This window comes from Rattus norvegicus, chromosome 11 (assembly GCF_036323735.1).
Source record: "Rattus norvegicus strain BN/NHsdMcwi chromosome 11, GRCr8, whole genome shotgun sequence".
Taxonomy (NCBI): domain Eukaryota; kingdom Metazoa; phylum Chordata; class Mammalia; order Rodentia; family Muridae; genus Rattus; species Rattus norvegicus.
Window position 1 is genome coordinate 62,254,803 of NC_086029.1, and position 24,301 is coordinate 62,279,103.

General features: G+C 38.4%; 1 long non-coding RNA gene across 1 annotated transcript; it reads left to right on the forward strand.

Moving 5' to 3' along the window:
- Positions 1 to 21,243: 21,243 nt before the first annotated feature.
- Positions 21,244 to 22,349, forward strand: LOC100912248 (uncharacterized). Its single transcript, XR_146219.5, has 2 exons — positions 21,244 to 21,500; positions 21,931 to 22,349. It is a non-coding gene; the product is annotated as an uncharacterized LOC100912248 (long non-coding RNA).
- The last annotated feature ends 1,952 nt before the right edge of the window (positions 22,350 to 24,301 follow it).

Genomic DNA, 24,301 nt, shown 5'->3' on the forward strand with positions numbered 1-24,301 from the left:
CCAGTAAATATCTTCAACAAAATCATAGAAGAAAACTTCCCTAATCTAAAAAAAGAGATACCCATAGGCATACAAGAAGCCTACAGAACTCCAAATAGATTGGACCAGAAAAGAAACACCTCCCGTCACATAATAGTCAAAACACCAAACGCACAAAATAAAGAAAGAATATTAAAAGCAGTAAGGGAAAAAGGTCAAGTAACATATAAAGGCAGACCTATCAGAATCACACCAGACTTCTCGCCAGAAACTATGAAGGCCAGAAGATCCTGGACTGATGTCATACAGACCCTAAGAGAACACAAATGCCAGCCCAGGTTACTGTATCCTGCAAGACTCTCAATTAACATAGAGGGAGAAACCAAGATAAACCAAATTTACACAATATCTTTCTACAAATCCAGCACTACAAAGGATAATAAATGGTAAAGCCCAACATAAGGAGGCAAGCTATACCCTAGAAGAAGCAAGAAACTAATCATCTTGGAAACAAAACAAAGAGAATGAAAGCACACAAACATAACCTCACATCCAAATATGAATATAACGGGAAGCAATAATCACTATTCCTTAATATCTCTCAACATCAATGGCCTCAACTCCCCAATAAAAAGACATAGATTAACAAACTGGATACGCAACGAGGACCCTGCATTCTGTTGCCTACAGGAAACACACCTCAGAGACAAAGACAGACATTACCTCAGAGTGAAAGGCTGGAAAACAATTTTCCAAGCAAATGGTCAGAAGAAGCAAGCTGGAGTAGCCATTCTAATATCAAATAAAATCAATTTCCAACTAAAAGTCATCAAAAAAGATAAGGAAGGACACTTCATATTCATCAAAGGAAAAATCCACCAAGATGAACTCTCAATCCTAAATATCTATGCCCCAAATACAAGGGCACCTACATATGTAAAAGAAACCTTACTAAAGCTCAAAACACACATTGCACCTCACACAAAAATAGTGGGAGATTTCAACACCCCACTCTCATCAATGGACAGATCATGGAAACAGAAATTGAACAGAGATGTAGACAGACTAAGAGAAGTCATGAGCCAAATGGACTTAACGGATATTTATAGAACATTCTATCCTAAAGCAAAAGGATAAACCTTCTTCTCAGCTCCTCATGGTATTTTCTCCAAAATTGACCATATAATTGGTCAAAAAACGGGCCTCAACAGGTACAGAAAGATAGAAATAATCCCATGCGTGCTATCGGACCACCACGGCCTAAAACTGGTCTTCAATAACAATCAAGGAAGAATGCCCACATATACTTGGAAATTGAACAATGCTCTACTTAATGATAACCTGGTCAAGGAAGAAATAAAGAAAGAAATTAAAAACTTTTTAGAATTTAATGAAAATGAAGGTACAACATACCCAAACTTCTGGGACACAATGAAAGCTGTGCTAAGAGGAAAACTCATAGCGCTGAGTGCCTGCAGAAAGAAACAGGAAAGAGCATATGTCAGCAGCTTGACAGCACACCTAAAAGCTCTAGAACAAAAAGAAGCAAATACACCCAGGAGGAGTAGAAGGCAGGAAATAATCAAACTCAGAGCTGAAATCAACCAAGTAGAAACAAAAAGGACCATAGAAAGAATCAACAGAACCAAAAGTTGGTTCTTTGAGAAAATCAACAAGATAGATAAACCCTTAGCCAGACTAACAAGAGGACACAGAGAGTGTGTCCAAATTAACAAAATCAGAAATGAAAAGGGAGACATAACTACAGATTCAGAGGAAATTCAAAAAATCATCTGATCTTACTATAAAAACCTATATTCAACAAAACTTGAAAATCTTCAGGAAATGGACAATTTCCTAGACAGATACCAGGTAACGAAGTTAAATCAGGAACAGATAAACCAGTTAAACAACCCCATAACTCCTAAGGAAATAGAAGCAGTCATTAAAGGTCTCCCAACCAAAAAGAGCCCAGGTCCAGACGGGTTTAGTGCAGAATTCTACCAAACCTTCAGAGAAGACCTCATACCAATATTATCCAAACTATTCCACAAAATTGAAACAGATGGATCACTACCGAATACCTTCTATGAAGCCACAATTACTCTTATACCTAAACCACACAAAGACACAACAAAGAAAGAGAACTTCAGACCAATTTCCCTTATGAATATCGACCCAAAAATACTCAACAAAATTCTGGCAAAACGAATCCATGAGCACATCAAAACAATCATCCACCATGACCAAGTAGGCTTCATCCCAGGCATGCAGGGATGGTTTAATATACGGAAAACCATCAACGTGATCCATTATATAAACAAACTGAAAGAACAAAACCACATGATCATTTCATTAGACGCTGAGAAAGCATTTGACAAAATTCAACACCCCTTCATGATAAAAGTCCTGGAAAGAATAGGAATTCAAGGCCCATACCTGAACATAGTAAAAGCCATATACAGCAAACCAGTTGCTAACATTAAACTAAATGGAGAGAAACTTGAAGCAATCCCACTAAAATCAGGGACTAGACAAGGCTGCCCACTCTCACCCTACTTATTCAATATAATTCTTGAAGTTCTAGCCAGAGCAATCAGACAACAAAAGGAGGTCAAGGGGATACAGATCGGAAAAGAAGAAGTCAAAATATCACTGTTTGCAGATGATATGATAGTATATTTAAGTGATCCCAAAAGTTCCACCAGAGAACTACTAAAGCTGATAAACAACTTCAGCAAAGTGGCTGGGTATAAAATTAACTCAAATAAATCAGTAGCCTTCCTCTACACAAAAGAGAAACAAGCTGAGAAAGAAATTAGGGAAACGACACCCTTCATAATAGACCCAAATAATATAAAGTACCTCGGTGTGACTTTAACCAAGCAAGTAAAAGATCTGTACAATAAGAACTTCAAGACACTGAAGAAGGAAATTGAAGAAGACCTCAGAAGATGGAAAGATCTCCCATGCTCATGGACTGGCAGGATTAATATAGTAAAAATGGCCATTTTACCAAAAGCAATCTACAGATTCAATGCAATCCCCATCAAAATACCAATCCAGTTCTTCAAAGAGTTAGACAGAACAATTTGCAAATTCATCTGGAATAACAAAAAACCCAGGATAGCTAAAGCTATCCTCAACAATAAAAGGACTTCAGGGGGAATCACTATCCCTGAACTCAAGCAGTATTACAGAGCAATAGTGATAAAAACTGCATGGTATTGGTACAGAGACAGACAGATAGACCAATGGAATAGAATTGAAGACCCAGAAATGAACCCACACACCTATGGTCACTTGATTTTTGACAAAGGAGCCAAAACCATCCAATGGAACAAAGATAGCATTTTCAGCAAATGGTGCTGGTTCAACTGGAGGTCAACATGTAGAAGAATGCAGATCGATCCATCCTTATCACCCTGTACAAAGCTTAAGTCCAAGTGGATCAAGGACCTCCACATCAAACCAGACACACTCAAACTAATAGAAGAAAAACTAGGGAAGCATCTGGAACACATGGGCACTGGAAAAAATTTCCTAAACAAAACACCAATGGCTTATGCTCTAAGATCAAGAATCGACAAATGGGATCTCATAAAACTGCAAAGCTTCTGTAAGGCAAAGGACACTGTGGTTAGGACAAAACGGCAACCAACAGATTGGGAAAAGATCTTTACCAATCCTACAACAGATAGAGGCCTTATATCCAAAATATACAAAGAACTCAAGAAGTTAGACCGCAGGGAAACAAATAACCCTATTAAAAAATGGGGTTCAGAGCTAAACAAAGAATTCACAGCTGAGGAATGCCGAATGGCTGAGAAACACCTAAAGAAATGTTCAACATCTTTAGTCATAAGGGAAATGCAAATCAAACAACCCTGAGATTTCACCTCACACCAGTGAGAATGGCTAAGATAAAAAACTCAGGGGACAACAGATGCTGGCGAGGATGTGGAGGAAGAGGAACACTCCTCCATTGTTGGTGGGATTGCAAACTGGTACAACCATTCTGGAAATCAGTCTTTAGAATCCTCAGAAAATTGGACATTGAACTGCCTGAGGATCCAGCTTTACCTCTCTTGTGCATATACCCAAAAGATGCCCCAACATATAAAAAAGACACGTGCTCCACTATGTTCATTGCAGCCTTATTTATAATAGCCAGAAGCTGGAAAGAACCCAGATGCCCTTCAACAGAGGAATGGATACAGAAAATGTGGTACATCTACACAATGGAATATTACTCAGCTATCAAAAACAACGAGTTTATGAAATTCGTAGGCAAATGGTTGGAACTGGAAAACATCATCCTGAGTGAGCTAACCCAATCACAGAAAGACATACATGGTATGCACTCATTGATAAGTGGCTATTAGCCCAAATGCTTGAATTACCCTAGATGCCTAGAACAAATGAAACTCAAGACGGATGATCAAAATGTGAATGCTTCACTCCTTCTTTAAAAGGGGAACAAGAATACCCTTGGCAGGGAAGAAAGAGGCAAAGATTAAAACAGAGACTGAAGGAACACCCATTCAGAGTCTGCCCCACATGTGGCCCATACATATATAGCCACCCAATTAGACAAGATGGATGAAGCAAAGAAGTGCAGACCGACAGGAGCCGGATGTAGATCGCTCCTGAGAGACACAGCCAGAATACAGCAAATACAGAGGCGAATCCACTGAACTGAGAATAGGACCCCCGTTGAAGGAATCAGAGAAAGAACTGGAATAGCTTGAAGGGGCTCGAGACCCCATATGTACAACAATGCCAAGCAACCAGAACTTTCAGGGACTAAGCCACTACCTAAAGACTATACATGGACTGACCCTAGACTCTGACCTCATAGGTAGCAATGAATATCCTAGTAAGAGCACCAGTGGAAGGGGAACCCCTGGGTCCTGCTAAGACTGAACCCCCAGTGAACTAGACTGGTGGGGGGAGGGCGGCAATGGGGGGAGGGTTGGGAGGGGAACACCCATAAGGAAGGGGAGGGGAGAGGGGGATGTTTGCCCGGATACCGGGAAAGGGAATAACACTCCAAATGTATATAAGAAATACTCAAGTTAATAAAAAAAAAAAGCGGGCATGATTTAAAACGTTAAAGCTGTGGAAATGCCACAATTTTATTCCCTTACTCGTTTTTAGTAAGAATAGGGAAATGTGTTCTGTTATATATTTAGAACTTTTGTTAGACAGATAATTGCTATAGCCAGGTCTTTTGACCATTAGTTAGGAATTCTCACTGTGGGTATAACGTTTGCACAGGGAACATACCCTGGCAAACTGCATTGATACACTTTTTTAAGCCCTATTTTGTACAGCACTCACAGTAGCATGTGTGCACTGTGCACCATAGTGTGCGTAACATGATTGCGCATTTACAGATGGAGATTTGTAGGTGAGACCTCTTCTTCAAAGCTTTGATATCTTAAAGAAGAATGCTATAAGTGAAATGAAAAGTGCACAACTCTGCCTTCAAGTATTTTAACACCAAAAGATGTTTTTCAGTAATAATTAATCTCAAAGATAAGAGAATACACTTGGTTTGTGCATTAATAATTCTTTTGAGGTTAACTGCTCTGCGATGTTCAGAGTCAGTGCAGAAGTTGGACATACCCAGAGAAAGCATTGCTAGCCATGGAGTTGCCATAGGAACTACGGTCTACGTTCATTAGATTAATATCTGTAAAAAAAGAAGAGGTTTTATAACTTATTAGTGCAGTATATTATTATTAAATGCAATTTCAGAAGATACTAAAAAGCATAAAAACGTCTCACCTATAATTCTTCTACCAACTGTAGGTTGATGTGTTGAGATCCTTCTATCTAACCTCACAGATTTTTAGCCATGCTGCTGCTTGAATCATGTATGCATTTTCCATCGCCATTTCCAGTTAAGAGTATGTTATACTTTTTTCATTGACGTAGTAATTCAAAGGGAAACAGGCAGAAAGACACGGCACATGAGATAATATACTCATTATCCTAATGCCATCTTTTACATCAATGGTTATGAGACAGCCTGTGATAAATTGCATTTGTATTGTTTCTTCTGCAGCCATTTTTTATGTTTTCTTTAACAAAAAATACCAAAACACCCTTCCCACTCACCATCCCACTACATACAAACTCAAATAACACCACTCTGTTCACTGTCTTGGAATCCATCTTATTCATTACCATCTACCACATTGCCATATATGGCCAAGTTTTCTTAAGGTTTACTCATGGTTACATGTCAGACTCAATTTTAATGCAACTATTTTGGATAAATTATCCTGTGATTATGCCACATTTATATTGCTCTTTTTTACTTATATTTCATTCACTGTTTTCTCTCCTTCATTTCTAATTTCATACATTTACTTTCAGATATTTACGGAACACTTTTACATGCCAGTCAATCTACTAGACACTGAACTACTACAGCATTTTATACTTGTGCTTGGTGTGTTGTGTGTGCGCACGCACACACACACACACACACACACACACACATGCTTGAAACACGCGGATGCATGCAGGTCTGCTTGTGCATATTCATGTGGAGACCTGAAGACTGGGGGTCAACCCTTGAGTGTTATTCTTCTGAACCTAATCGTGAATTGTTGCTGTTTTTATTCAGATGTTTTGTTTTGTATGGGTGATAGTGTCTCACACTAAGACTGGTGTACACCAACTAGGCTAGACTGACTCTCTAGCCAACATCAGGGATTCTCTTGACTGTGCCTTCCCAGTGCCTCAGGAGTTACAAAGTATAACACCATGCCCAACCTTTCATGTGGATGTTGGGCCTAGAATTGAGTTATCACATGTGACAGCACTTTAATAATTGAGTTATCTCCCTAGTTTCAGGACACAATCTTTAACAGTTATAATATCATGTTATAAATGATTACTGTTGTAAATCATAGGTAGAATGAGAAGGAAGAGGCGAGACTGCCTCTCTTGTCTTAGGCATTCAATGAGACCATTTTTTTGAACTCGGGGTGTCATTTGGTTCATGCTCAGCATGCCACCCTGCACTCCCCCAAATAATAATTGCTTGAGAACATAGTTAACTTGTGTTTCTACAATGAAATACTCAAGGCAGTTAGCATGTAGAAAGAAGGAATTATTTTTAGCTCACTGGTAGAGGTTTAAGCTTCTGAGTTTTATATAGACTCTGTTCTGGAGAAGTAATCTTTCTCAGCTCTATCACTTTGTAGCAGGAGCCATGTGAGAAAGAGTTTATATATTTGAGGAAGACCTACTAGAAAGTCTGAAGTGCAGAAAGGTGGGAGGGGGACACACCAAGCTGTCAATCACAGTGGAGTTTGGGAGAATTTTCACTTCTGTCCAAATCATCTCATTGTCCTGATGCCATATGCCTAGTAAAGCTAGCAAAGGGGTATTTATTTGGTTTAAGGAAAAATTCTCAGGCATAATTTTGGGAACTCAGAGGTTTGTACATTTTAAAACCTAGACAATTAAAGTTTTAAGAGAAGGGTAAATAAGCGTTGGCTAGGCTAATTTTGAAAGTGGGGGATGACAGTAAGCCAATATTAATCTATGGGTAGATCCCCAGAAGACTGCCCTATGTAGAGATGACCAATAATAATCACACTGATTTCTGTGAACAGAAGAGGCTCAGTGATATCGGGAGAGTTAATCAGGCTTGCTAATGTAGCAGTGAACTCAGGATGAATCACACCATATGTCAGAGCTTCCTGTGGGTAGCAGGACCCTGGACAGGAAGTCCTGAAGGCAGGGCCAGTTATTGTTAAAGAACACACATGTTGGTACACATAGAAGATCTCATTGTGAGATAGAAAGGCACCAGAGTTTAGTAAATATACCGGGAAACGAAGTCTAACAGTTTCAATTAGCATGAAATATGAGAAATCTGTATCAACGAGAAGAGGAAAAATTTAGGCGCTAGACACACTGAGGGGTATTCTTGGGTTGTGAATGTTCTTTTATCCCTAATTAAAGTATGCATTCAGAGACACTACACTCATTTACCTACTGGTATCACTTCAAAACCAATTGACTCAGATTTTAATAACATTTTAAGTTAATGTCTTGGAATGATGGACACTCTGAACAAAGAGGGGATATGAGCTAGAAAGCATTATCTAAGAAACACGAAAGACTGCAGACTCCCAGTTATATTGAGTTAGAGTAATGGGCCATGCCTTACGGCAAGCTTCCTGGGAGGATCTCAGATCTCTACATGAAGCTTGTGACTCTCCTGGGAAGTGGCTGAGGGACGGCAAGACTCCATACTCTATTGACATTGGCTTGTGAGCACCATGGTAGGTGTTGACTTTGTGGCTTCATAACATACAAGAGCAGGAACTGAGTAAACGTTAAACCACTTCTCCCCAAGTTCCACTGTGGTGAACTCTGCTAATGCTTTCCAAATAAGAATCTTGCAGGGACATGAGAAATTCCCACAGTTGGTTCTTAGGAATCCACTCCCTGACTCAGGAGTTCCAGACTGTTAAGCAACAGGCAGAAACCTATGAGTGGTAACTATGATTCCTATGAGCCATGGGAGGGAGAAACGTCCTTTGATCCAGACTTCTCTGACTCTTAAGCTTCTTTAAGTTGCTTCTTATTTTGAAGTTTGTAAAGACAAATTATTAAATGAATGTATGGTCAACATAAAGCATTTTTTCAAGGTATGGATTAAGGATAAAACGTAAGGAGTGTTCATCTATAATCATATTAGCTTTGCCCATTTCACTTATATCTAAAAATATAAGCTTGAGGTGTGAGTTACGGGTTTTTAAGAGAAAAAAAAAACATCATTTGGCACAGCATAGCATCCGCTATCGGGGGAAGAAATTGTCCTCTTACTCGTGCTGTTCTTTTGTTAGAAGATTTATTTATTTTCATTTTCTGTGTATAAGTGGATGTGTACCAATGCATTCCTGGTGGGCATTAAGGGCAGAAGAGGCCATTCCCCTGGTAATAGAGTTGCTGACAGTTATGAGCTGCCAGTGGGTACTGGGAATTGAACCCAGGACCTCTTCAAGAACAGCAAGCACTCTTAACCTCTCAGTTAATAAAAAGAACTTCTTAGTTTTTGTGATGACTATAATACAATTATATCCCATTTCTCTTTCTTTCCTCCTTCAAAACTCTCCAATTCATTACACACACACACACACACACACACACACACACACGCACACACGCACGCACGCACGCACGCACGCACGCAGCACGCACGCACGCACACACGCACCCCTGAATATATAAATACAACTTTTCCCTCTGTATAATGCTGCTCATGTATGCTTTCAGGGTTGATGCTCTTCGCTGAGGAGGACTGTGCATCTCACTCTCAGCCACCTCTGGTTGTCCGTAGTTCTTTCCGTGACCCTTCTCCCATTCACATCAGCATATGTATTTATGCACTCCTAATTCCGAGAGTCATGTTCAGGAAACCATGTTTATGAGATTTAACGACATTTCTAGAAACACAATCTCACAGCAAACTCTTGGCTCCTCTGCCTCTTAGGATCTTTCTGCCCCCTCCTTCATGGTTATCCCTGGACCTTTGGTTGCTGGAGTTGTTTCGTAGATGCATGCTTTGGGACTGGACTGTAAAGTTCTGCATTTTGAGTGGTTGTGGGTTTCCATAATGGTCTCCGTCCATTGCAAAAAGAAGTGTTCTTGATGAGGGGTGAAAATTACACTTACTAAGGGTTTAAGGACAAATGTTTATTTGCTTTTAGGTATTATGGTTTACTGAAGGAGGGTAGAGGGTGACGGTTCTCCTCCAAATTCTGAGGCCTTGCTAGCCCCACGTACTTGGCTATTTTCTAGTACCAAGATTTCTTTTTTGGTGAGTGGGCCTTAAGTCCAACTAGAGAGTTTGGTTATTGTGAAGGTCTGCACGCTACTATTGTACCCTTAGGATTATCATGACATGGTGATCACTGCTGTGATTCATAGGACAGGCATCTGTCGGTTACCTCCCGCCTTTGGGAGCTTGCAAGCTTTCGTGAGAGCCTGAAATGGAGGAAGGTTTCAAGTCAGATTCTGGTGAGATTTTCTGGGCACTGAGTCTGAAGTGCATACTGTCTTTAGCAATAGAAAGTGCAATATCCATCTTCCATCGCTGAGATGGGATCCAGCGCAATTGTCATAGCATGCATGTTTTGGGACTCTTTTTGGCAATCCTACTCACCAGATTAAAAGAAGGCTTCTTCTCTTGACGTGTAGGTTTTTTGGATGACTTATGGCTCTTGAGGAAGAGTACCATCAGGCCAGATTGGATTTCTTTTAAAATATATATGTATATTTATGCACAGACATATAACCTATAGGCTTTTTTCAGTAGATAGTTAATAGTATAATTGCTTATGACTTTGTCAGGCACCCTGACTGCTATTTTTATTTTCTTCCCTCCTTTCCCATAAGCAGAGCCAACCACATGTTTTCATTTACCTCTTTAGACCATTTTTTATCCCATTATCCCCCTCTACATTAGTCTCCCTGCAATGAATCAATTTTACTTCACTGGTTTCTGCAGTCATTCCCGGTTATTGATTCATATATGAAGATTTGGATCTAGGGACCCCAGATGAGAGAGAACACATGCTGCTTTTCTCTTTAGCTTTGAGTTAACTCACTCAATATGACCTTTTTGAGTTCTATCCATATACCTGGAAACTTCCTGGTGTCATTTTTCTTTACTGTTGAGTAGTGCTCCCTAGTGTTTACGTACTACGCCTTCATTATCTATTTGTCAGTTGAAAGGTCTTTAGGTTGCCTCCATGTTCTGCCTGTTGTGAATGATGCTCTGGATGTGTGCCAATGAATGATATGGCCGGGACATAGAGCGAGTCATTTAGTTTTTTTGATTCTTTACACTGATTTCCAGAAAGACTGGACCAGTTTGCACCCTCACTAACAATGATTAAGGGCTCCCTTTTCTCCACTCCCTCTTTGGCATTTGTTGTCAGTTACTAAGTTGATTGCCACCCTGACTGGAGTAAGATGAAATCTCAGCGTTGTTTTGATTTGCGTTTCCCTAATTGCTAAGGACAGTGAACATTTTTTGAGATATTCCTTAGCCCTTTTAATTTCTGCATTTGATGGCATTTTATTTAACTCTCAGGCCCGTATTGTTTTTTAATGGGCCATTAGCCATCTTGGTTACGGTTTCCATTCCTGTGAACAGACATCACGACCAAGGCAACTTTTATAAAGGACATCATTTAACTGGGGCTGGCTTACAGTTTCGGAGTTTCCGTCCACTATCATTATGGCGGGAAACACGGTGACACCCAGGTAGACATAGGACTGTTGAAGCAGCTACAATTTCTACATCTTGATCTGAAGGCAGCCAGAAGAAGACTGGCCTCTGCGGGCAGCTAGGTGGAGGTTCATGTCCACACTGGGTGGAGCCTGAACCTAGGAGGAGACTTCCAAAGTCCACGGTGACACACTCCCTCCAACAAGATCACACTTCCTAACAGTGTCACTCCTATGGGCCAAGCATATTCAAACCACTACACTGACTCTGTGTGTGTGTGTGTGTGTGTGTGTGTGTGTGTGTGTGTGTGTGTGTGTGTCTGTGTGTCTGTGTCTGTGTCTGTCTATCTGTCTGTCTGTCTATTTTTGATTTTGAGTTCTACATATTTTCTGGATGGTAATCTAGCAGATATATAACCAGCAAAGATTCTTTTCCATTCTATACACTTTGTCTTCCTGGATTTGATTTTTAGTTTAAGAAGCTTTTTCGCTTTATGAAGGATCTCTTGTCAATTATTGGCCTTAATTTTTGGGCAAATGGAGTCTTATTTAAAGGGTCCTTCTCCACACCTTTATCACATGATATACCGCCTGTGTTAACTTTTAGCACTTTCATTGTCTCAGGTTTCATATTAAACACTTTGTTTCCTTTAAAGTTGGGTATTTATTTATTTATATATTTATTTTTTATTTTATGTACATTTGTGTTTAGCCTCCACGTGTGAGAGAGTCAAGTCCCCTGGAACAGAAGTTACAGACAGTTGTGAGCTGCAATGTGGGTGCTGGAAATTGAACTGAGGTTCTCTGAAAGAGCAGCCAGTGCTTCTCAGTGCTGTCAGTGCTGGAGCCATCTCTCCAGTCCCTGAAGTTAGTTTTTACGCAAGGTGATAGATATGGGTCTAAATTTATTCTTCTGTATGCGGACTTCCAATTTTCCTGGTACCATTTATTGAAGGTAGTTTCTTTTTCCATTGTATTTTTTGCACCTTTGTTGGATATTAAATGGCCAAAGTTAATGTACTCATATTTGGATCTTTGATTTTTGGTTCATTCATCTACATGTTTCGTGTGTGTGTGTGTGTGTGTGTGTGTGTGTGTGTGTGTGTGTGTGTGTGTCTTTACCAAAATATTCTTTTTATTATGATGGCTCTGTAATATATCTTGACCAAAATATGTTTTGGTTATGTTTTGTGGTTCCACACGAATTTTAAAATATTTATATTTCTGAACAGAATAAAATGGGGATTTTTTGGGGGGGATTGCATTGAATTTTTAATTGCTTTTGGTTGAATGGTTACTTTTACAATATTAATTCTGTCAATCCTTGAATATGGAATATCTTTTAATATCATTTATTTGTTTGTTTATTTGTTTACGTATTTATTATTTAGCTCTGGCTGTCCTTAACTCACAGAGATCTGCTTGCCTGTCATCCAAATGCTGGGATTGAACCATATACCACCACATCCAGCTTTTTTTCTGTTTTTTTTTTTTCATCTTTCTTCCTTTATAGGTTTACACTTTTCATTGTGGAGGTCTTTCACTTCCTTTGCTTGATTTATCCCTGGACACTTTCTTTTGATAATATTATGAATGGGAGTGAGCCATGATCACCTCCCCTGTATGGTAGTGTATAGGGAGATGACTAATTGGTATGAGTTGCTCTGTATTCTGTCTCATTGCTGAGTCCGCTTGTGGTTATTAGTTTTCTAGTAGAAATTTGGGATCTCTAATGTATAATGTGTCAACTTCAAACTGGAATAGTTTGACTTCTTATTCTCTTATTATACTCATTTAATTTTCTTTCCTCATCTTATTTCTCCAGCTAACTAATGCATGAACTACAATATTGACAAGAAATGGGAATAGTGGTCTTCCCTGTCTCATTCTGATTTCAATGGGGTTGTTTTGTTCTTATCTCCATTTAGAATGATGCTGGCTGTGTGCTTCTCATATGTAGCTTTTATTATATTGAGATGTTCCCTCTAATCCTAATCTTTTTAGGACTTTTATTATAAATGCATGTTGATTTTGCCAAAGGCTTTTCCTGCATCTATTGAGATGGTCATTTAATTTTTGTCTATAAGTCCATTTATATTCCTTATTGATTACATAATGACTTGTATATTTTAATATTCCCTGCATGTCCCCAAAAAAGTCAATTTAGAACAGCGAGGACAATCTTTTTGATATATGTTTGATCTGATTTTTTTAAAGTAGGTACTTCTAGCTATAACTGGGCTATAAATTTCTTCAATGTGTCACATGGAATGAAGATTTTTTTAAAATATCATGTTTTAATTGTCATTTAGTTCCAGAATATTTTATTTCTTTCTTGATTTCCTCTTTGACTCATATATCATTTGGGTAATAAGTTGTTTTAACCTCGTGAGTTTGAGTATTTACTAGAGTTGGTTTGCTGTCAATTTTCAGTTTAATTTCATTGTGGTCAGATGGGATACATAGGTCCCAGAATGCTGTCTAATTTAGATTGCTTCTGTGTATTTCTGAGAAGAATATGTATTCTTTGGTGTTTGGGTAGAATACTCTGCTGGTTTCTGTTAAGTCCATTTCATGCATGATGCATTTAACTCTGATGTAACTCTGCTTATTTTTCATTGAGATGACCTGTCTTTTGGAGAAAGTAGGGTATTGACATCCCCTGCTTTTAGTGGGTTGGTGTCAATCTGTATCCTAAAACATTCTTAAAGAAGTGCAAGGAAACCAAAACTATTCTGAGAGCAGGTGGCACCTTCAAATGTCAATGCAGACCCGAACCAGATTTGTATCATGTTTAGGGAAAGTTGTTTTTAAACCTTTGGCATATTCCAACCATAAAACACAGTGATTATACTATGAAATAGTGTATGCAACTATTTCATTTATACGAAATAGTATTCAAGATATACCAAATGTAAAGAAGATGGATAACTAGGAAGAGAGATGTGTTTGACTTTAGTCCTAAGGAGAGGATAACCAGAAGTGAGGATGCAGCATTTAGTTTGGGTAGCAGTTGCATCACTTTCAGACCAGAGGTGCTTGACCCTGTTATTTGGGGTTTGAGGTAACAAATTCCATTATGGCAGATGTTCCAGAAGGAAGCCTTTGCCTTGCAGGAAGAGACACAGAAACCAAGAGGCAGCAGGAAGAGTTTCAGTACACCTGTCGAAAGCATGCTTGTAGCGAGCTAACTTTCCTCCTAGAGATTCTGAACTCTGGAGGAGATGCCACTTATAGATAACATCACAGGGTAGTGTCCAAGAGTTTAACATGTTGACTTCTACAGAAAGTCCAAATAACCACATGTGTAATATGCAAAATTTATTTTCGTTCATATGCTCATAATATACACATTTCTATGTATATATGATTTTGAGGAGAATATACAAAATACAATAACAAATGATTAAAGTTTATTTTTTGTGTGCTATGAGAGGGAGAGCAGGCTGGGGAGTGGTGGTGGGTAGAAGGTGAGTGTTTGCATCCCTGTAGCACTGAATAGATGGGACAAAGACTTTCTATTTAGTTTACTTCAATGGACACTTTTACTTTAATTGTGTAATGTTATATCTTTAAGTCATAAATAAATATCACGGCATAAATCATATAGAATAATACATGTTTTAAGAAAATTTACTTTGTTAGCAAATGGTTGGTGAGATATTAAAAATAAATTGGAATGAATTACCTATCACCCATTTTCTAATACACACTGTATTTATAGAATTTTCATGACCACAGTGTTTTCTGGGAGGTCGTATATAAATTCTACATATTCTTCTAGGGAAAATTGTTCTTAAGATTTTAAAACACATTATGTACAAATTTTCAGTTTTAGTATAGTGTCATAATATATAATCAGCTTACATTTATTTTCTACTTTTCAGATTATTAGTGAGATGACCCCAGTTCATATTTTTCACATGCTACCCAAACAGCTCTCCTTCCCTGTCCCAGGAAATATCTTCCATTGTCCAATCTGGGAAAATGACCTGTGAAGTATGGTTTTCATTAGTTTGAGAAATGCAATATTTATGGTATCTCTAAAGCATTTGATGACCTTAACACAAGTTCCAAAAGACAAAGAGCACAGTAGCTTACTTTTAAATCTCTGAAGAAAAACATTGCTTCAGAGCCTTATCTATGGTCATATAGATCATTGTAATAAAATATTCTAAGTAATTTCTAGAAAAAGTTTAATGGTAAACTGAAGACTCTATAACAATGTATGCATTTCCTAGATTTACATCCTTAAATATATTTCTCTTCTAAATATATTTAATTTCCTTATTCTTACAGTATTAATATTTTATATCTAGTATTTCTTTATATTTTAGTATTTTATATATATTTATATAGTTCTGTGTAGATTTAGTATTTCTTATAGTTTTACTGTTCACTGTCTTTAAAAAAAGGAAATGGCTTTAGCTAAGGAAATTTCTGCTCACTTTAGGTTTGTTAGAAGCAGCAAGAACAATGTATCGTGTGAAACCTTACTTGTTATATGACAGAAGAAAAAGTTCTGGTGTCTAGTGAATCAGTGAGATAGAAGGAAGGATCTGGCTAAAATGCTCTCTTCCTATTCGGGGGAGTTTCTATTTTCAAAATCCAGCCTTTTAAAATGTTTCTGATTCTTAGAGCATCCTCAACCTTCATTGCTCCTTTATTTAATTGCCTTGTGAGAAAAAGCATCATATCTTAGTAAGAACTTAAACTATCATATAAGTGCATGACCAATAATCACACTTCAAAAATGAAAATAACACAAAACACTACTTGTACAACAGTACATAGCACAGGGACCACTCTATCTGTAAGGTGGCTTTGTCAGTCTTTGAAAAATCAAATGAACTCTTAGGAAGACACACACACATACACACACACACACACACACACACACACACACACACAATGATTTTGTAGGTAGATTATTTTTTAATTAGTTCTTTGAGAGTTTTGTACATAGTGTTTTGATTTTTAAAACATTTACTTATGTGTAAGAATATGAGCATATGTGTGGGGGAAGGGGAAGTATATGCATACTTGTATGCACATATGAAAATCATAAGGTAGCCCCGGATCTCCAGAATTTGTGGGATGCTTGGCTTGTTAACTAGTGTAGGAACCTGGTCTTTGTGAGTGCTCTACAAGTGCTGTTTACAACTAACCCAGCTTTCCAATGTCTCTAGGAACCTTTAAAATTAGCTTCAAAAAGTATTTCAAAAATAATTGAGATTGAATAAGCTCATGGTTAAAGTGCCTACAGTTAAACCCAGTGTTTTCATTCACTCATTGCCCATCATTTCATTTCTTTTTTTTTCTTTATTAACTTGAGTATTTCTTATTTACATTTCGATTGTTATTCCCTTTCCCGGTTTCCAGGCCAACATCCCCTAACCCCTCCCCCTCCTCTTCTATATGGGTGTTCCCCTCCCCATCCTCCCCACTTAAAGTAGTTCTAATCTCTGTAAAAGATGTTTTCTTAGTTCTAGTGAGTCCATCTCTGAACACCCATCTCTGACCTCCAGCCATATTTCTATGTGACTGTCTTTTCTTTCATTAGCCATCCTTTTAGGTCTAGTAGTGTATTCACTCACACAAATATTACAGTGGTTTGACAATAGTCTCCATGTTGTCTTCTCTTTCCTTTTCCTATCCATTCCAGGACTGTAAAGAAACAAACTTTGTAACTCCTTTCAAATGGTCTCTTTAAGACGAGGACAAGGCTCTGAATTACTTGTCTAATTTTCCCATGACCAAAATTTATTCCATGTCTTTTGAATAGTATAAATTATCAGATATAGCACACGTATCTATACTTATGTAGACAACTTCAATTTGATTTTCTGAGTAGTTCTCAGGGAGTTCTTGATGAAAACTTGCAAAAGTAGACTAATTATAAAAACCTAGGAGACTATTTCTGGAATTTATATCCTTAGGAGTAGATTTCTCTTCTGTTACACTGACTTTTTTTTTTTTGAATAAAACAATTTTTCTTCCACCTTCCTGGACATCACAACACAGGCAAACACAACACCACAAAAGTCCTTTTCTCTCCTCTTCTTTTCTGAATGCAAAGTAAAGACATAGAATAATTCAAGGGGTGGGTGTGCGTTCCCATATTTTCAGCAATGGTGGCTGAGGCAGGAGAATCATAAGCTCAAAACCAGCCCTGGACTACAAATTTTTTTTAATTTGTTAAAACCGTCATTTTGTTAGCTTCTTCATCATGAAGAAGAAAGGGAACCCTGTGTCTAATTCTTGTACAAATGTGTGGTGCTGCCATTGCACTGTACAGGGGTAATTGGCGTAGGTAAAAGTATCTTCATTTCCCATGGGCTCCAAATTCCAGGCAATTCACACTCATTTCCTGTAGCTCACTGAAGTAAAAAAGGTTTTCCAGCTCTTTGGGCATGTTTCTTTTTCTGCCTAGAATATGCTTTACCCTCTCCCTTGCTACCGGTCTATACATCCTTTGAGTTCTTAGCTTAAGTATCGTGGTCTATTTGAGGACTTTTCCACATTCTTTTCATTGTACCCCTTTCTGAAGAATACTGAAGAAGGCTTTGCTAGTTTGTCTCATGGGTCTTGTTTTCTTGAAGAGCATTAAAATATCCTTAGAATCTATCACACACATACACACACACACACACACACACACACACACACACACACACACACACCCTTTAGGCTTAATGAATAAATTAAAAGATGAACCTACCATTATCACTGAAGAGACAAACAGAAGCACTAGACACTATTAAAGTTGTTAGGCAGAATGAGAATTTTACACTCACTACTTTTCAACAACATATAAAAATCACGTAAGTGTAGGTTGATCAAAAGTTATTCTATCATCTACTATCATGAGGAAGCCATTCTTCTGTTCTTCTTCCTATCTTCTATCTTGTTAGTCAAGCAAGAACATCAATTCTCAACAATCAGGAAAAGTTTACAAAGACGTTGCAAGAGTTGTTAAAGTGATATTCTGGGCCTTAGCAGCTCCTATAAGCTAGACTTGGCCGATGCTCTAGCCCATTAGAGACACAGATAATGATGAGAATCAGGAAAAGTGTTCTGATGTGACTGCTTTGTGAACAGGATAAAAAAAAAGGTTCAGTGACACTCCATGTCCATCTTTAGTATCCTGAGTTACGGGTTAGGATTAATCAGAAGTGAAAAGGCATGTGTATCTAAACCATACTGGTCATGTGGTCCTGCCTGTAGGATGGTTGACAACAGATCCACACAGTGTGAAATGTCTTTTTAACAGACAGTGTGCCTTTATGGCTAGCAACAGGACCCAATACTTTTCCTCCTCCCAGCACGATATTAATGGGGAAATTTCAACGGAGCCCATTGTTTTAATAGTCTGACAGCTAAAGGTCAGGTAAAAACAGTCCCTTTAGATAAACTTCACTCCTGACACGATGATTAAAACAGAATTATCCTCTTATTCTTGGCATCTCCCTTGTTCTTTTTCTTGAAAGGAGGAGAAATTGTATAATTGGTGCCATGGAGGGAAACCTCCTTACGTTGGTCTAGCTCTTATTTTTCCTGATGTCAAACATCAGTCTGTTCCAGGATGCTGAACAGATGTGAAGCTGCCTTGTGTGGCCACGGTATGCAGCTGGAGGCAAGGAAGTTAATGGAGCGTGTCAGCTGTGCACGCACATCTCTCTCTGAATGTAAGTCCGGGTGCGTAGCCATTTGAAGAACACAGTCTCAGGGGTAAAATATTTTCTAATCTAGCTTTATAGGGTAAAAATCAGAAAGACATGTTCAGTTGCAACTTATTCTTTCATGTATTGGTACAGAATTTGTCTTTGTTGGATTAGGTTGAGATACTCAAAGACACACAACACTTAACAACCCTTGTAAATGAACATAATCACATACAAATATACCCCTCATATACCAAACCTGCAAAACGTTGGAAGTGGAGGGTGAATTCAGGTTATTTTCATGAACTAGTAGGAGATATTTGGGAAAAAAGATAATTAAATAATACTGCCAAGAACTCCATTAAAAAATAATAACTAGAAATTGGCACTTAGAACATTTAGAGGCATCTCTCCTCCCTGACCACTAGGGCAGTGAAATCTTTTGGCATTCTAGAAGTTGTATTCTTGTGGTTGGCATTATAATCAAGACTTGGTTCTATCAAAATGATGATTTAATTTGGCTGCTGCATTTTATTGCAAAAGTTGGATTTTACTGAGCTGTTCTGTCTGTGACCTACTTTCTGATGCATCCTCTCCCCTCCCCCAAGGAAGGAAGACATTTACAAGTGGTTAGGAGTGTGAAAAAGACAGGATCATATTTCTTCTTCCCAACATGGCATTCATTTCCCATCTGTGATTTAGGTCGAAGAGAACAAATTTACAGTGGAGATGCTTGAATTCATTTTTTTCCCTTCCATCCTCAGAAAGGGTCATTCCTAATTAGTTAACACTTCTTCATTATACAACTAAAGCCATCTTTTATGCAAGCAGAGTTCAGATGCGTGACTCATATTGAGGAAATGCACTGTGGAAGAGAAATATCTAGGGAATAGGCTGGGCTGGAGGTTTCCTGGAAAAAAAATGAGTGAAGAATAGTCAAGAGAGACTGCTATTAATTTTCTCTGGGATGTAGAGGATGGAGGGAAAGAGTAGGGATTCAGGTAAGATTAGAAAGTGTCTTGGGGTGTGTTGATGAGTGGATTCCCATAAGGAACTCTTTACTTTTGGGCTTTTTCTTTAGATACTTAGAGTTATCTATTTGTCATAAGCTTTAGATTTTCCCTTCTTTGGGCTAGCTATCACAGCGATAAAAAATACATAAAAGTGTACAGAGAGATCATGTTGGGAGTGATGGAGGATGAGAAGGGAGAGAAGCAGAATGACTTGAGTGTATGCAAGGGAGGAAGCAAGTCGTGAAGACAGTAATCACTATCTCAGGAAAGGTGCAACTTCAGCCAATTCTATTCTTTTCCTCTCTTCTAGATACAACTTCTCTCAGAAGAATGGACAATATAATACTGCCTGCTTGTTCCACAGATAAAAACACCCAGGCCATGTGAAGCAGAAAATCTAGTGATTATTCTGGCAAAAAAAAAAAAAAAAAAAAAAAAACCACGTGGAAAGGTCAATTGAATATTGACTAAACTGAATAGATTTTTCTAAAAAACCTACAAACAAGAAAAGTATGGTCTTCCTTCATAATTGAGGGAATGATGATGCTAGAATAAGGGGTATTGAGGGGCTGTGAAAGACCTCAAAGACTACTCAGCTCTTGCTCTTGTCTTTGAACTTGAGTTTTCAAGATCCGAATTCCTGTGTTGGCATCACAGTGTGTGGGATAGGGATTATAGATACGGAAAGTAATCTTTTCTTCGAATTTTGTGTCGCTTTATGCTTTGCCTTATGTCAACTCTCAAACAGCCTCCATTAATAGTGATGCAAACCTCTTCTTGCCCCTATCTCCAATCAGCCCAAGAATAACAGCTTCCCAGTCAAGTGTGCCTGATGAGCTCCGTGACCTGGCTTTCCCCTTCTGTGTCTCCGTCTTCCCCTGCCCACTTACATTTATGACCTATTTAATAAGTCATAAAATTATATGCTAAATTACAGTGATGATGACTTGCAATGCTACATGATGAGAGAGAGAGAGAGAGAGAGAGAGAGAGAGAGAGAGAGAGAGAGAGTAATGCCATCAGGAAGAAATCCTAAGCCGGGCAATTGCTTTTTAAAACTTTCAGAAATATCCATAAGTTCTGCTTCGGGGAGCTGATTGGAACTTAATATACAGGAATTAGCCCTGTAACAATTTGTCTCTGGCAAGTTCATTTTCCCAGCACTTTGAATTGACTTGGGATTCAGAAATGAACTCATGTTCGTCGACAGTGTAGAAACTTAATGGACAATGCACTCAGGTTGCAAAAATCATCTGACCTGTCCAAGTACATATTTTTAGAGTTCTAAAAATGGCTCCTTCCCATGTGATACATATTTTGTTCCGATGTGTGTGTGTGTGTGTGTGTGTGTGTGTGTGTGTGTGTGTGTGAATGAATGTTCCCACTCCTGTGCCCTTCATTTACAGGAAGAGGAAGAAACAGGAGGATTACTAAAGAGAGCATGACTCTTTTTCCAGACAGTTGTTCCAGCTATGAGAACTACAGCGTCACTTGGCAAAGAATGTCCCTTCAGTCCTCAGAGACGATGACACTGCAGGAAGACCTCACCTCCTCACAGTTCCGGAAGCCTTATAAGGTCAGGAATACATGCTGAGAAATGGTTTGTTTTCAGAAGCCTTTCTAAAGGGCTTCCAATCCTACTAAAAAATTCTAAAGAACTTTTAATTCAATAACTTGGTATAAAGACTGAGGACCTAAAATTTATTCTATTAAAACTATGAAAATCAGTTCATTTTGATTTGTTTCAATTAAAAAAAAACATAAAAACAATGTTCCCCCTTTTGTGCTTTTATCTAAAGAAAGAACCCATTTTCAAAATCTTTTAAATATTAGCAGTAATCAAAGAGACAATAAAAAAGAAACAGACAAATGTAGGGGAAAGCACAAATCTTAAAATATAACAAATATTTAGCATAGAGTTTTAGAGTAAAGATGTTCAATTTATTTTTCAAGTAAACTATTTAGAACTAATCTTTTATTTATTTTTTCTTCCAAAACTCCTCCAGAAACCTGGCTGTACCTGTTCACTACACCTTAGGAGCTTCCAGTGACTGCTTGACCACTTCACGTATAATGAATAACTGATTCCTAATAGCAGAAGAAAGTGTCTGGAAACAGAAAAAGGAAAAGAAAAGACCCTATCCTGAAGACATCGATTAGGGTAGAAGTGTAAATACAGTCAGCAAACCAGAAGCTGACAAATGGCTAACTGTCATGAATAGAAATGATGTGAGTCAGAGGCAAGCAGTGGAAAGCACAAGGTTTGCTAAGCACATAGCAGATAACATCAAAACCTCTGAAAAACTAAAACATAAAAGCTACAACCGTGATCCTTTCTGAGAGGGAAAGTTCAAGGTACTAAAAGGCCTTGATCTCTAAGAGATTTCCACTCTTGAAATAAAGAACCAGGATTTTTCAAGTATTAGAAGGACAATCCATAGTGTCAGAAGTTTCTTTTTTTTTTCTTGTTTGTTTTTTCTTTTTTTGTTTTTTTTGTTTTTTTTAAATTTATTTAATACGTAATAATAATTCTTTAGTTTCCGGGCAAACATCCCCCTCCCCCCTCCCCTTCCTTATGGGTGTTCCCCTCCCAACCATCCCCCCATTGCCGCCCTCCCCCCAACAGTCTAGTTCACTGGGGGTTCAGTCTTAGCAGGACCCAGGGCTTCCCCTTCCACTGGTGCTCTTACTAGGATATTCATTGCTACCTATGAGGTCAGAGTCCAGGGTCAGTCCATGTATAGTCTTTAGGTAGTGGCTTAGTCCCTGGAAGCTCTGGTTGCTTGGCATTGTTGTACATATGGGGTCTCGAGCCCCTTCAAGCTCTTCCAGTTCTTTCTCTGATTCCTTCAACGGGGGACCTATTCTCAGTTCAGTGGTTTGCTGCTGGCATTCGCCTCTGTATTTGCTGTATTCTGGCTGTGTCTCTCAGGAGCGATCTACATCCGGCTCCTGTCGGTCTGCACTTCTTTGCTTCATCCATCTTGTCTAATTGGGTGGCTGTATATGTATGGGCCACATGTGGGGCAGGCTCTGAATGGGTGTTCCTTCAGTCTCTGTTTTAATCTTTGCCTCTCCCTTCCCTGCCAAGGGTATTCTTTTTCCTCATTTAAAGAAGGAGTGAAGCATTCACATTTTGATCATCCGTCTTGAGTTTCGTTTGTTCTAGGGATCTAGGGTAATTCAAGCATTTGGGCTAATAGCCACTTATCAATGATTGCATACCATGTATGTCTTTCTGTGATTGGGTTAGCTCACTCAGGATGATATTTTCCAGTTCCACAGAAGTTTCTTTATCTCACATTTACATCCTACCTACAGTAAATTTTGATAAAATTTGATCACACCCCTTTACTGACTTTAGTTGTATGGGATAGGTAAGAATGCACACGCGCGCACACACACACACACACACACACACACACACACACACACACACACACAAAGTCACATGCATGCATGCACATGCACATGCCCAGGCATGCATAAACACACAAGCACATGTACACACACACACAAACACATGTACACACACATGCATACTCATGTATGTACACACACATATGCACACAAATACACACCCTCATGCAAATGCACATATGCACACACAGACACAGACATACACAGACATACACACACACACGCAAAATAGGAAAACCTTTAACTTCACAAAAGACTGCAGAACTGTAGGTTTAGAGAAGAATATGATGGGCAGAAACTGAAGCATTTTAATTTTAGAGACTGCTTTTGGCTCTCCAAAAGGAGCTTTATTCTGGAAAATAAACAAAATCAAAACTCAGAGGCATTTTCTAACAGGAAACCACAATTCAGAAATCATTTTCATGTAGTTGACCATTAAGCAGATGAGTGGGCCAAGCTCTCCCAGTAAAAGTGTATGGAATGAAAACAATGATTCCACAGCTTTGTAAACTGTGTAAGAGCTCAGAGGAGAAAGGTTCAATGAGATACCCAGGACTTGGCTAAAACCCGAATGTAAATACAAGCTGCAAAATAAGTATCAGTAAGTACAAAGTTTTGTATGACTTTACTAGATTTCAGATGAACAGGAAAAATAAAAAATTTGGTTTCAGGAAAAAGACAGTAACATTAAATAATACTGTCTATACTTAAGATAACAAGAAGCCATTGATATCTTAATGAGTGTTTTTACCACTTATGGTTTCAATAATATCAATACATTTGTCAGTAGGATTTCCACTGTGCATGAAGGTTGTGGCATTGATTAGCAAGTCCAAGAAGGGAGAAAGCCATTCAGAATAGTCTTTGAGGGGAATGAGAAAGTTGACCACAGATGGTTGTAATGAGTTAAAAAAAATCACTATAACTGTGTATCAGAAATGATTGGGGTAGCAGGTC